General features: G+C 33.6%; 1 protein-coding gene across 7 annotated transcripts in view; it reads right to left on the bottom strand.

Annotated features, from left to right (window-relative positions):
• Positions 1–13,905, bottom strand: part of unc-104 (kinesin family member unc-104) — a 174,509-nt gene that overhangs the window by 159,718 nt on the left and 886 nt on the right. The window lies entirely within an intron of this gene.

Below are 13,905 nucleotides of genomic sequence, written 5' to 3'. Positions count from 1 at the left end.
GGCCCATTTGCAATACCATCCAACCTACATCAATAACAACTACTTGTGCCAAGTTTGAAGTCGATAGCTAGTTTCGTTCGGAAGTTAGCGTGATTTTAACAGACGGACGGACGGAACTGCCATGCTTAGATCGTCTCAGAATTTCACCACGACCCACAATATATATACTTTATGGGGTCTGAGAGTAATATTTAGATGTGTTAGAAACGGAATGACAAAGTTAATATACCCCCATCCTATGGTGGAGGGTATAAAAATATTTGATACTATTACTATGGTACTCGTTTCGTGGTTAGGTTAGGTGGCAGCCCGATGTATCAGGTTCACTTAGACTATTCAGTCCATTGTGATACCACAGTGGTGAATTTCTCTCTTATCACTGAGTGCTGCCCGATTCCATGTTAAGCTCAATGACAAGGGACCTCTTTTTTATAGCCGAGTCCGAACGGCGTTCCACATTGCAGTGAAACCACTTAGAAAAGTTTTGAAACCCTCAGAAATGCCACCAGCATTACTGAGGTGGGATAATCCACCACTGAAAAACTTTTTGGTGTTCGGTCGAAGCAGGAATCGAACCCACGACTTTGTGTATGCAAGGCGGGCATGCTAACCATTGCACCACGGTGACTCCTGGTGTTGTGTTTTGAAATCTTGATCTTGAACTTTTACTTTATCTTTCAATTTTACAAAACTCTTACATATTTCTCTCAATTTTAAAAATTTTACTGATTTTCTACATCAGAACCTATTTCTTTATTTTTTGTGTAAAACTTGCCAAATATTTATTGAGGATGTTTGTGAGGAACTTTAATTTAAATTGGGGTTTTTTTGGGGATGATCCAGAACAATACTGGCAACACAGCCCTTAGGGAACATTGTCTACACACCTAAGTTCCCCTTGAGAACGTTTTTTCTAAATATTCCCCCTAGAAAACGTTTCCTACATAAAGTTGCCTATACATCTTTTTCTACAAAAAGTTCCCCTAGAGACCATATTCGACAAAATGTTCTCCATGATATGTTTTGCAACAAAGTTGCTCCTCGTATCTTTTTCTACGAAATATTCCCTTAGACAAGGTTTTCTTTAAAAAAGTTCCCTACAGAATTTTTTCTAAAAGATCTAACGGATCTTCTAGGAAACTTTTTCTACAAAAAGATCCCCTAAAGATACTTTACCCAACTTATCATACATCCCATGAAAGATTTGAAACAAAAATACTCGATATTGTTATGGTAATAAAAATGACGTTAGTCTGTGTTTTCGTTGTTTTTTTTTTTTTTTTGCCTTTTCCGTAGGGAGGGTTGATGGGTCCTTCAGTGGGCTTATATGTTTGCTGGCGCTGCTCTTCCCTTCATGAATGGATAGCTAGCAGAATATCGAATAAATACTTGGGTATCCAAATACATTTGGTTTATTGTAGTTGTAGTAGTTGTTGGTTTTGTTATTGTTGCTTTTAAATTGTGCACGATGAGTCATTCGCAACAAACACGCACTTTTAGTTTAAACACGAATACAAACGAACATTCGTGCATACATAAAGGCACCAAACGCCCGTTTGTGTTCACCAACATTCCGAAAGAGAGCGGGGCACAAAGGCACGGAAGGACAGCTAGACGGACGGACGGATGTAAAACTATTTTTGTTGCTCTTTCGTTGCCAATAGTTTTAGTGTGTCTTTTGTGTGATTTTTCATTTTATTTACGAAGCTTTAAATAGAAAAAAACGTATTTTTCCTCTGTGAATTGAAAAAAGAGAGCAAGTGTATAATCCTGCGAGTGAATGAGAGTGAATATATATGTACATATATGCGTATATATGAATATATAATGTGCATGAGTAAGTCAGTACCATGGAATGTGTTAGAGCCATGATACTTTAATTTTTGCCAGAATTTTTTACAAGCGCACATCAGAGTTGATAAAGTTGACACTTTTGTACCTTTTTTGATACATATCGACTGTCAAAAGCACCGTGGCACGACCACGAGCCATTTGGTACTTTTTCATCACAATTACTCTATATCCCAGCAAAAAAAGCGTCGCCAAAAAAGTAATGAAAATGTTCTTTTTGGATCCGGAAGTGATGCAAAATTGACGCAGAAGCGATGAATTTAACATGGACTTGCCATAGGACGGAAGTCCCTCCATTTCAACAGCCGTTGGACTGAATTTGCATCACTTCTTTAGGTGTGATCCGAATTCAATGTTTTGGATGTAAATTAAAAAATTCTGTGATATTTTGTCAAATAAAAAATTTTTATAATTTTTTTATAATTTTTAATGGATTCTAACGCTTGTCTGAAACGATTGACCTCAAATATTTTCAAAAATTCACAATTTTTTCAGATTGGATTTAGAATTTTTTCAACAAAATTTAAATGATTTGTACTATTTTATGAATTCTTACTCTGTTTTTAACCCATTTAAAACAAAGTTAAAATTACCCATTGAAAGTATGAAAAAAGGATGTTAATTAAAAAAAATTAATGAAAAGAACTTCTTGTGTAGTTAAAATAAAGAACATCATTGGGAGTGCATCCTCTGGAAGTGCTTTTAAAGTTTTGCCTTTGGAAGAACTTCCAATTTTTTTGCTGGGATAGAGTTATTCTGCACTAAATGTGAACGTTTCTCAGGTATCAACTCAACTCAAAATTATAAATGGCGAACACTGAAGAAATAAACACATTCCAAAACAAGTAAGGAAAGTCTAAAGTCGGGCGGGGCCGACTATATTATACCCTGCACCACTTTGTAGATCTAAATTTTCGATACCATATCACATCCGTCAAATGTGTTGGGTGCTATATATAAAGGTTTGTCCCTAATACATGCATTTAAATAGCACTCGATGTGGACAGAATTTGAAAGACTTCTACAAAATCTATAGACTCAAAATTTAAGTCGGCTAATGCACTAGGGTGGAACACAATGTTAGTAAGAACAAGTAAGTAATGTCTAAAGTCGGGCGGAGCCGACTATATTATACCCTTCGCCACTATGTAGACAAACATTTGTGTTACCAACTCAACTACTTAAAATTTGCTGGGAGCTATATAAAAGTTTGCATTTCCAGATACAAATACTTTTAATGGAAACAATTTTTTGTACTTCTACAAAAACTCTAGAATTAAAATTTAAATCGGCTAACGCCCTGGGATGAAACACAATGTTAGTAAAAAATATCGGAAATATGAAGCGAGAGAAATTTTAATGCAATTGTACAAAAGAGATTTATGATTTTTCCGGCGATACATATGTATTCGAGATATAGGACAATTAGAGTAATATTTACAATTTTTGCTACTCAGCAGTGGCGATTTTACAAGGATATTGGTTAGATCTCGCCAAGATATGTGGTCAAGTGTGGGTTGTGATATATTATTTGGTCTAGTCGGGCGACTTGGAGCCTTATTTAAAACTCATCCGTTCTGTGGAAATTTTGGCATTGCAGTGTTTAGGATATGGCTAAGATATGGGGAAATAATCACAGAATGTTGTGTAAAGTGTGAGAATTTTGGCAATATTTGTATTCTCTGAGGAAACTATCCAGTCAATTGGAGGAAAATCCCATTGAAAATGGGTCTAAAATATGAAACAGTCTACCATATTTCCCCAACTCTGGTGTACGTATATATGGGAGCTATATACAATCTGAACCAATTTTGACTAAATTTGACATGCATAGTTAGAATAATAATTCTGCTATCTATGCGAAATTTCACGTAAATGGGATTTGCACTCATATGCCCCCCCCCCTGGTCATATGAGTGCAAACGGACGGGAGATTTATATGGGAGCCATATCTAAATCTGAACCGATTTCAACCAAATTTGCCACAATTACCTATACTACTAAACGTACTCCTTTTGCGAAATTTGAACCAAATCACGGCAAAACCCTGGATTTCGAGGCCATATAAGTTCAAATCGGACGAAATATATATATGGGAGCTATATCTAAATCTGAATCGATTTTGACCATATTTGGCACATACAATAGTACTGTTTAAAGTACCGCTTGTGCAAAATTTGAAGCAAATCACGGCAAAACTCTGGCTTTTGTGGCCATATAAGTTCAAATCGGACGAAAGATATATATGGGAGCTATATCTAAATCTGAACTGATTTTAACAAAATTTGACACACTTAACGATACTATTAAACGTACCCCTTGTGCAAAATTTGAAGCAAATCACGGCAAAACTCTGGCTTTTGTGGCCGTATAAGTTCAAATCGGACGAAAGATATATATGGGAGCTATATCTAAATTTGAACCGATTTCAATCAAATTTACCAGGCATTGGTAGAATGTCAATACTACCCTCTGTGCAAAATTTCACGAAGATCGGTAGTAAACTTTGGCCTCTGTGGTCATATGAGTCTAAATCGGACGAAAGATATATATGGGAGCTATATCTTAATCTGAACCGATTTGGCTGATATTTTGCAAGTTTTTCGAGACTCACAAAATATTCGGATATACTGAATTTGAAGAACATCGGTTGATAAACACGCTAACTATGACCACCTCGGGGATAAATATATATGGCAGCTTTATCTAAATCTGAACCGATTTTTTCCAAAACCAATAGCGATTGTCTCTGTCCCAAGAAACGGCCCTATGCCAAATTTGAGGACGATCGGACTTAAATTGCGAGCTGTACTTTGTGCACAAAATTACATATACAGACAGACGAAAGGACAGACAGACAGACAGACAGACGAACATCGCTAAATCGACTCATAATTTAATTCTAAGCCGATCGGTATACTAAAAGATGGGTCTATGACAATTATTTCTTGGCATTACATACAAATGCACAAACTTATTGTACCCTGTACCACAGTAGTGGTGAAGGGTATAAAAATGGGAAACATTTAAATCTGAAGCAATTTTAAGGAAACTTCGCAAAAGTCTATTTATGATTTATCGCTCGATATATATGTATTAGAAGTTTCGGAAAATTAGAGTCATTTTTACAACTTTTCGACTAAGCAGTGGCGATTTTACAAGGAAAATGTTGGTATTTTGACCATTTTTGTCGAAATCAGAAAAACTATATATGGGAGCTATATCTAAATCTGAACCGATTTCAACCAAATTTGGCACGCATAGCTACAATGCTAATTCTACTCCCTGCGCAAAATTTCAATTAAATCGGAGTAAAAGATTGGCCACTGTGGTCATTAGAGTGACCGCAACTTATATGGGGCAAACAAATTTCGGAATCTTGTTCGCCTTAACCCCACAAAACGAATCCCCTTTCCAGATATTGGGATAGCCAAAATATGAGCCCGATTAAACGACGTTAACACGTGCCGCTCATCGCTAAAAATTTAAAAAAAATGATTTTTTTTGGCCAAAAAGTTGACGTATTGAGCCATAACTCGAGAACGGTATATAATAAAAACACGCACGATATCATTCGTTTTGTGGAGTTAAGGCGAACAAGATTCCGACATTTTTTTTGCCCCATATAAGTTGCGGTCACTCTAGTGGTCATATGAGTGTAAATCGGGCGAACGATATATATGGGAGAGAAATAAAATATTGACAAAATTTCCTATAGAATAAAAATTGGGCAAAATTTTCTATGGAAATAAAATTTTGACAAAATTTCCTATAGAAATAAATTGTTGACAAAATTGTCTATAGAAATAAAATTTTCTATAGAAATATATTGTTGGCAAAATTTTCTATAGAAATAAAATTTTGACAAAATATTCTATGGGAATACAATTTTGACAAAATTTTCTATCGAAATAAAAATTTGAGAAAATTTTCTATAGAAATAAATTGGTGACAAAATTGTCTATAAAAATAAAATTTTGACAAAATGTCCTAAAGAAATAAATTGGTGACAAGATTTTCTATAGAAATAAAATTTTCAAAAAATTTTCTATAGAAATAAATTGTTGAGAAATATTTCTGTAGAAATAAAATTTTCTATAGGAATAAAATTTTAACAAAATTTTCTATTGAAATCAAATTTTGCAAAATAAGATTTTTTTAGAAAACCTAAAAAAAATTCAAATCAGTCCAGATTTAAATATACGTATACATTTACAATAGTCTTTAAATTTGATATTATGTAATTGTAGCACCTTTTGGCATCGAAAAGTACATTTTAATACATTTTTAGTACTTTTTCGCCAACAACATTTATCATCCCTGGCGCACATACGTATGTATGTGTTAGTGGATGTGTGTGCACTACGTATTTGATTTCATTACATTATATAGAGAGGGATTATTTTCTTTATTTGTTTTATTTAAATTTATTGCTTATTTTCGTATATTTTATTACCAGACCCAACAAATACACGAACATGAAAACCAGCAGAAAACAACAAAAATCGTAATGAACTTGCAAATAATCTAACATTCCTATAGTTTTCCCCTCTCGGCAGAGTGGAAGCAAGCAACCCAATATGCAGCTTTAATGTTAATTTAACATGAGAGCATTGCTAAATCGTTATAATTACAGCAGACCAATTTATTATATCGCTTTGTATTTAAATTGAATGGATAGCAATACAGGGAGAGAGATTGAAAGAGAGAAGAGAAAGATAATTAGGGGATTTACTTAAAACATTGCATATGATATGGGCGTTAGAAAAGTATGTATGGGTTTCCTACGAAGTACAGGGTAACTGACACGAAGAATTACCAAAACAAACGATCATATTTTTATACACTCCACCATAGGATGGGGGTATATTAACTTTGTCATTCCGCTTGTAACACATCGAAATATTGTTCTAAGACCCCATAAAGTATATATATTCTGGGTCGTGGTGAAATTCTGAGTCGATCTGAGCATGTCCGTCCGTCCGTCTGTTTAAATCACGCTAACTTCCGAACGAAACAAGCTATCGCCTTGAAACTTGGCACAAGTAGTTGTTATTGATGTAGGTCGGATGGTATTGCAAATGGGCCATATCGGTCCACTTTTACGTATAGCCCCCATATAAACGGACCCCCAAATTTGGCTTGTGCTTGCTCTAAGAGAAGCAAATTTCATCCGATCCGGCTGAAATTTGGTACATGGTGTTAGTATATGGTCTCTAACAACCATGCAAAAATTGATCCACATCGGTCTATAATTATATATAGCCCCCATATAAATCAATCCCCAGATTTGGCTTGCGTAGCCTCACAGAGAAGCAAATTTCATCCGATACGGCTGAAATTTGGTACATGGTACTAGTATATGGTCTCTAACAAGCATGCAAAAATTGGTCCATATCGGTCCATTTTTACGTATAGCCCCCATATAAACGGACCCCCAAATTTGGCTTGGGATTGCTCTAAGAGAAGCAAATCTCATCCGATCCGGCTGAAATTTGGTACATGGTGTTAGTATATGGTCTCTAACAACCATGCAAAAATTTTTTAATTGAAACAAAAATCAATCACAAAAATTAATAGTATCAATTAATTTTTTAATTGGATAAATTAATTTTTTAATTGACCTTCAATTAATTTTTTAATTGATACTATCATTTCTGTGATTGAAGACATTTCAATTAAAAAATTAATTGGATCAATTAATTTCGTGATTGAACCAGAAAAAAATTTTTTTGTGTGCGTGGTGTTAGTATATGGTCTCTAACTACCATGCAAAAATTGGTCCATATCGGTGCATAATTATATATAGCCCCCATATAAACCGATTCCCAGATTTGGTTTGCGGATCCTCTAAGAGAAGCAAATTTCATCCGATCTGGCTGAAATTTGGTACATGGTATTAGTATGTAGTCTCTAAGAACCATTCAAAAATTGATCCATATCAATCCATAATTATATATAGCCCCTATATAAACAGATCCCCAGATTTGAACTCCGGAGCCACTTGGACGAGCAAAATTCATCCGATCCGGTTGAAATTTGCAACGTGGTGTTAATATATGGCCGCTAATAACCATGCCAAAATTGGTCCATATCGGTCTATAGATATATTTAGCCGATCCCCAATCACACAAAAATTGGTCCATATCGGTTCATAATCATGTTTGCCACTCGAGCAAAAATAATCTAGCAAAATTTTATTTCTATAGAAAATTTTGGCAAACTTAATTATATACGTATTTAATGGACCACTTTACGTTTAATATATACCACGTATGGACTACGTTGTATATATTACGGTATTAGGAAGTTTTAAGATACCTTGTCATCGGCAAAAGTTACCGCAACCCAAGTAATTCGATTGTGGATGACAGTCTTCAGTAGAAGTTTCTACGCAATCCATGGTGGAGGGTACATAAGCTTCGGCCTGACCGAACTTACGGCCGTATATACTTGTTTTTTTTTTTGTATTTGGCATATTCCTTAAAAACCAAACTACACACTGCACAGAAAAAAAATCACGAAAATTTTTCCAAATGAAGTCTTAATTGAGTGTTAAAAAGTAGTCAATTAAAATATTAATTGATTCAACAATTTTTTTAATTGAAATAAAAATCAATCACGTAAATTAATAGTATCAAACAATATTTTAATTAGATCAATTAATTTTTTAATTGACTTTCAATTAATTTTTTAATTGATACTATCATTTCTGTAATTAAAGACATTTCAATTAAACAATTAATTGGATCAATTATTTTCGTGATTGAATCAGAAAAAAAAATTGTGTGAAAAACAAGACATATTTTTTATTGTTATGGTAATTGGATTGGTAGAGTTCTTGATGTTTTGTTAGATTTTGCCAAATATTCCCCTCCAATTATGAGGTACTTCACAAATTTTCTATAGACATAAAATTTTGACCAAATATTCCAAAGAACTAAAATGTTCACAAAATGTTCTATAGAAATAAAACATTTTGACAAAATTTTCTGTAGAAATAAAATTTTGACAAAATTTTCTATAGAAATAAAAAATTTTGACAAAATTTCCTATAAAAAAAAAATTTTGACAAAATTTTCTATAAAAAAAAAATTTATAGAAATAAAAATTTGACAAAATTTTCTATAGAAATAAAATTGTGGTAAAAATTTTTGTAGAAATAAAATTTTGAAAAAAATTTTCTATAGAAATAAAATTTCCAAATTATCGATAAAAAATAGAACTTCGAAAAATATTTTTTTTTTTGTTTGGTAGTTTTTTTGGTAGAATTTTCTTAAAATTAGATTAAAATTAGATTATTTTTGGCTCGTGTGGCAACCGTGCCCTAGAAGCCAGAATTTCATATTGAGTTCGTTAAAATGTACAACTGATTGTATCGTAAAGTACGCAAAAATTGGTCAATATCGGTTCAGATTTAGATACAGCTTCCATATATATCTTACGTCCGATATAGATTCATATGACCACCAAAATTTCATTCCGATTTACTTGAAATTTTGCACAGCGAGTAGAATTTACATTTTAGCAATATGTGCCAAATTTATGTTTACTCATACCCATATATACATAGAAAAAAATTTCACGAAAATTTTTCCAATTAAAATTTTAATTGAGTTCTAAAAAAATATTCAATTAATAATTTAATTGCTCCAGGTACTCCAGGTGGTGTACCTAAATCTCATTCTAACAGTATTCCAATTGTAATTTTAAGGTGTAGTGTTCCAAAAATAGACCGATATAAGAATTCTATTTTGCCATATGTGTCTATATGTCCTAAAGAACCCTAATTTTAAATTTTGATACGACTCGACGACAAATGTCAGCATTTTAACTCTACATTTTAATGTCATGCCAATAAATTAAAATACGACACAAGACTTAATAGAGACCTCATCAAAATATGGGTATATAACAACAATCTCCGGAATATGTACACTGAAAAAATGCATGCCCGGTTTCAAAGATTTTGTCTTTACGTTAACAATTTTGGTATTGATTCCGAGCGAAACAAGCGGAGAATTAAAGTCAGGATACTTTTAAGACACAACTCTCTTTTATATTTAGGTTTTGTGTACTTTGTTCTAGGAAGCAAATTTTAATTTTTCGTTTTTTCAGCTATTTTTCTTCATAAGCTATCAAAATCCTTTAAAAACAGGTTAACGACAACTTTATTTTTCAAATTCAGACTCAACCTCCAGTAGAAATTATGCTATGTTTCAAGTCAAAGACGTCTTTAAAATAAAGTGTTGAAAAACATGTCCTATATTTGAACGATTTTTTGCTTTGTTGCCATTATTAAGTCAAATCATTTAATTATAAGGACAACCCGACTTCATTGAAAGGTTTATCGACTTTTGGACAAGAAACAAAACGTTATACGAGTATTACAGAAATGCGCTAGGCAAACATCGATTTATAAATTAATGTAAAGAATTTCGAGTGGCTTTGATGAAACAAACATTCTCCCAAAAGACCGGATCAGATAGCACGTTAGCCGAGGTTCAATTTAAAATTACAGCTTCCAAGGACATGGGTGTATATGGAGATTTCTCAAGAAATTATCTCCATATACAAAATCTGGGCCGACGGTAAATTTCCAAATTTATTTATGGATCTCAAATAACTCAACATTTCTGACAAATCTTATGAAAGTTTTAGACTGGCAAAAACTTCTTAAAACAAATCGGAAGATGGGTTTATATGTAGGTGCTATATCACAAAATTGTACGGTATGACCCATCTTCGAACTCGACATGCCTGCCAAAAAAATTAGAACGTTAGGTTTTACTGCTATATATAAAATTGTACCTTTATCAAGAGTACATATATGGTCATAATTGATCAATTCAGCCCATATTCTAGTAAAACCTACATAAAAAGTAGGTTTTACTAGAATACAGTTTGAATGGCCTTAAATCCATTACTTCGTTTTTCGTTGTTCGATAGAATAGGATCAAAGTTTGTTTCGGAGTTGGAGTCGAGCAAAATTTCTGCGACTCCGGCTCCGTCTCCGACTCCAGCAAAATCTTCAGACTCCGACTCCAAGACTCCGACTCCGGCTCCGACTCCGACAAACACAATTAAAAAATTAATTGATTTCATTAGCAAATTTCAATTAATTTCTTAATTGATTCAATTAAATATTTAATTGATGTGGATTGTACCCTGCCAGCATTTCAAAGTTCCATTTCATCCTCATCGCTACCACAGACTCGTAAATGTCACCACAACCATCGCGAACTGTGATTGGGGAAGCATATCAAAAAGTACAAAATGTACATGAAAGTATTTTGCCATCACTACTGTTAGAAGAGCCATTTTATTTTTTGTGAAACGCCAAGCGCAACCAGCTTGTTATATTTTATTTAAATAAAAACGAAAATAAAGTTTTGAAAACATAGATATTACGCTTAAAATTGTGAAAGGTATATGGTGAACAATTTTCGACTTTCCAAATAGAATAAAGTGATCGTTTTTCAAATATTTTTCCACGCACGCTGTCTCCATCGAAAATAAACCAACTGGCTGATAGACGCTGCAATATGTAACTTGCTACTTAAAACTCAACATCATTCTTTTATTAATGCAAAAAATTATGTTAAATGTGATGAGATAAACCGAAAAATGTTATATTTATAAGAAATTATAAATGTTTAATCAAATCAATAAACATCTACACAATCGTGTTTTACTTGACCACAATGATTCTTCTACAATTATCTTAAAATGCACTTTTTCTGATAGTTTGCAGGGGTTCTTATTAGCGTCCTTCGAAATTGATCTAAATAGGCACCTAATAATTGCACTGGTGAGAAACTTTTTCGTAGTAACTTGGCGTGGTACAACTTCTCAATAGTGACGGCGCTTTTCCGACGAGTTTTTGATGTCGTATATGATTGTTTTCGACGTAGTGGGGATTCTCAGAAGCGCCCCCAAATTCAAAAAATGTTGGCAGGGGTAAAACTCAATAAATTTTTTAATAACTAATTTTTAATTAATCTAGATTTCTAAAGCTTTTCTGCCTTTTGGTAATTCAACGTTGTTCCTAAATTTTATCTTCCATAGCATTTTGCCATTTTTTACTATCAGAACATTGAATAGCTTCTTGGTATGCGTTTGGCTCTTCCTATAGTTTGCCTTTGGTAGTCCTCGGGAAGTCGTACTTCAGCCGACTTAAAGCACAGATATTATTCTTTCTGATTACCACTTTTTCCAATCGATGACGCATGATCTGGCTGATCACCATTTTGGTTCTTATGAGGATGCCAAAAATTGGGTTGATATTTGCATATTGAGCCCAAATACGCGTCGATATTTCGTCGCGGTATACCTATGTTGGGAGCCACCGGCTTGCATACACAAGGTCGTGGGTTCGATTCCTGCTTCAGCGGTGGATTATCCCACTCCAGTAATGCTGGTGACATTTCTGAGTGTTTCAAAGCTTCTTAAGTGGTGTCACTGCAATGTGGAACGCCGTTTGGACTCGGCTATAAAAAGGAGGTCCCTTAACATGGAATCGGCCAGCACTCAGTGAAAAGAAGTTCACCACTGTGGTATCACTATAGACTGAATAGTCTCTGTGAGCCTAATACATCGGGCTGCCACCTAGCCTAACCTAACCTACCTATGTTGCCAGAAAGATGGGAAAAAGTTGTTGGCTGGCGAAGGACAATACTTCGGTTGATCTGTCTGATACAATTTATTTTTTCAGAATAAATTTTCAAACATTAAAAAAACCCACATTTTTAATTTGCGCTCCAAATAGTTTATTGATTTAAATGACAAAAATACGCGCAAGTAATTTAAAATTACAGGGAAATAATTTAAATTTTACTCGATTTGATCACATTTTGCTGTGCAAGCTGTATGAATATGATTTGGCGGTGTCCCATAACTGTGCAATGACTTTCTTCAGCACATAATGTGAGAAATAGAAAAGTCCATGCGATTAGCATATGGCGAAATGGACGGTCTTTATATGGATTTTTTAGCTACTCTTGCATATAATTTTTTAGCTACCCTTGGACCGACGAAGCTCGAAAGCAGCTTTGAAATGTTTTCCCTATAATACATACATACATACATATATCGCATTTACTTTGACGCCAGGCTCAATGAAAATTTGAGAACGGCTAACGGCAGTAACAACTAGCCACTCTATCACTTGAGATGGAATGTTCGATTGCTCAATATTCGAGTCTTTGGTTTAGAGCCATATGCTTTTGTTTTTTTTTTTTTTTTTTTGTAACAAAATGTCATACTTTTTTAATCTTGTGCCACGTTTTTACGAGCCTTTTTATTTTACGTCACCCTGATCAAGTCATTCCATTCGATTCCAGGCTAAAATAATGTTCATACGTGAATTATTAAGTTCATCAATTATTCAGGAAACAGCCAAAACTCCATTCTGGACTAAAATCAACGCTTAATAAGCCCAACAAAACTCTAAAGAAAAGCAGCCCTCTAATGGAGAATAATGGTGTTAGTATTCGCAATATAATCGGCTGCTTTCAAGCCGTAGCTAAATCAATATTATCTTATGGATTATCACATCAGCTTCTTATTGTAACGATCACTAAATCCATAGATAAATAACAATTATTATGGTTTTAATTTTTTAATACATAAATAAATATATGAATAGTAATTAATACATAAATAAATATATGAAGTTTTTGCGGAACTTTTAAAGAGTTGTTGCCTATGGAGTGTATTCTTTGGGAGCTATATACGGACAGTGCTCAATATTTCATGTTTTTCTCAGGAGAAATTATTAAGCTCTGATTAAAATATATAAAAAAATATATACAATATAGAATACAATTTTTTATGGAAATATGTATGTGTACAATAATTTTCTCCTTATTGTGTCTAATATAAAAATTCAAGTTCAGCCTCAAAGACAGTTAAAATCAAACATTGAACTCATCATCGTATTTATTAGTCATCGTTTAATGACTTTTTCTCACATTCGGCACAACAAACAAATTGATGGTATAGTTGGACAATAATACAGTTGATGATGACGGTGTTTTATGACAAAACAAACAA

The sequence above is a fragment of the Haematobia irritans genome, chromosome 5 (assembly GCF_050003625.1).
Source record: "Haematobia irritans isolate KBUSLIRL chromosome 5, ASM5000362v1, whole genome shotgun sequence".
NCBI lineage: Eukaryota > Metazoa > Arthropoda > Insecta > Diptera > Muscidae > Haematobia > Haematobia irritans.
Note: the sequence above shows the minus strand (reverse complement) of the source record. Positions and strands in the feature narration are given on the sequence as shown.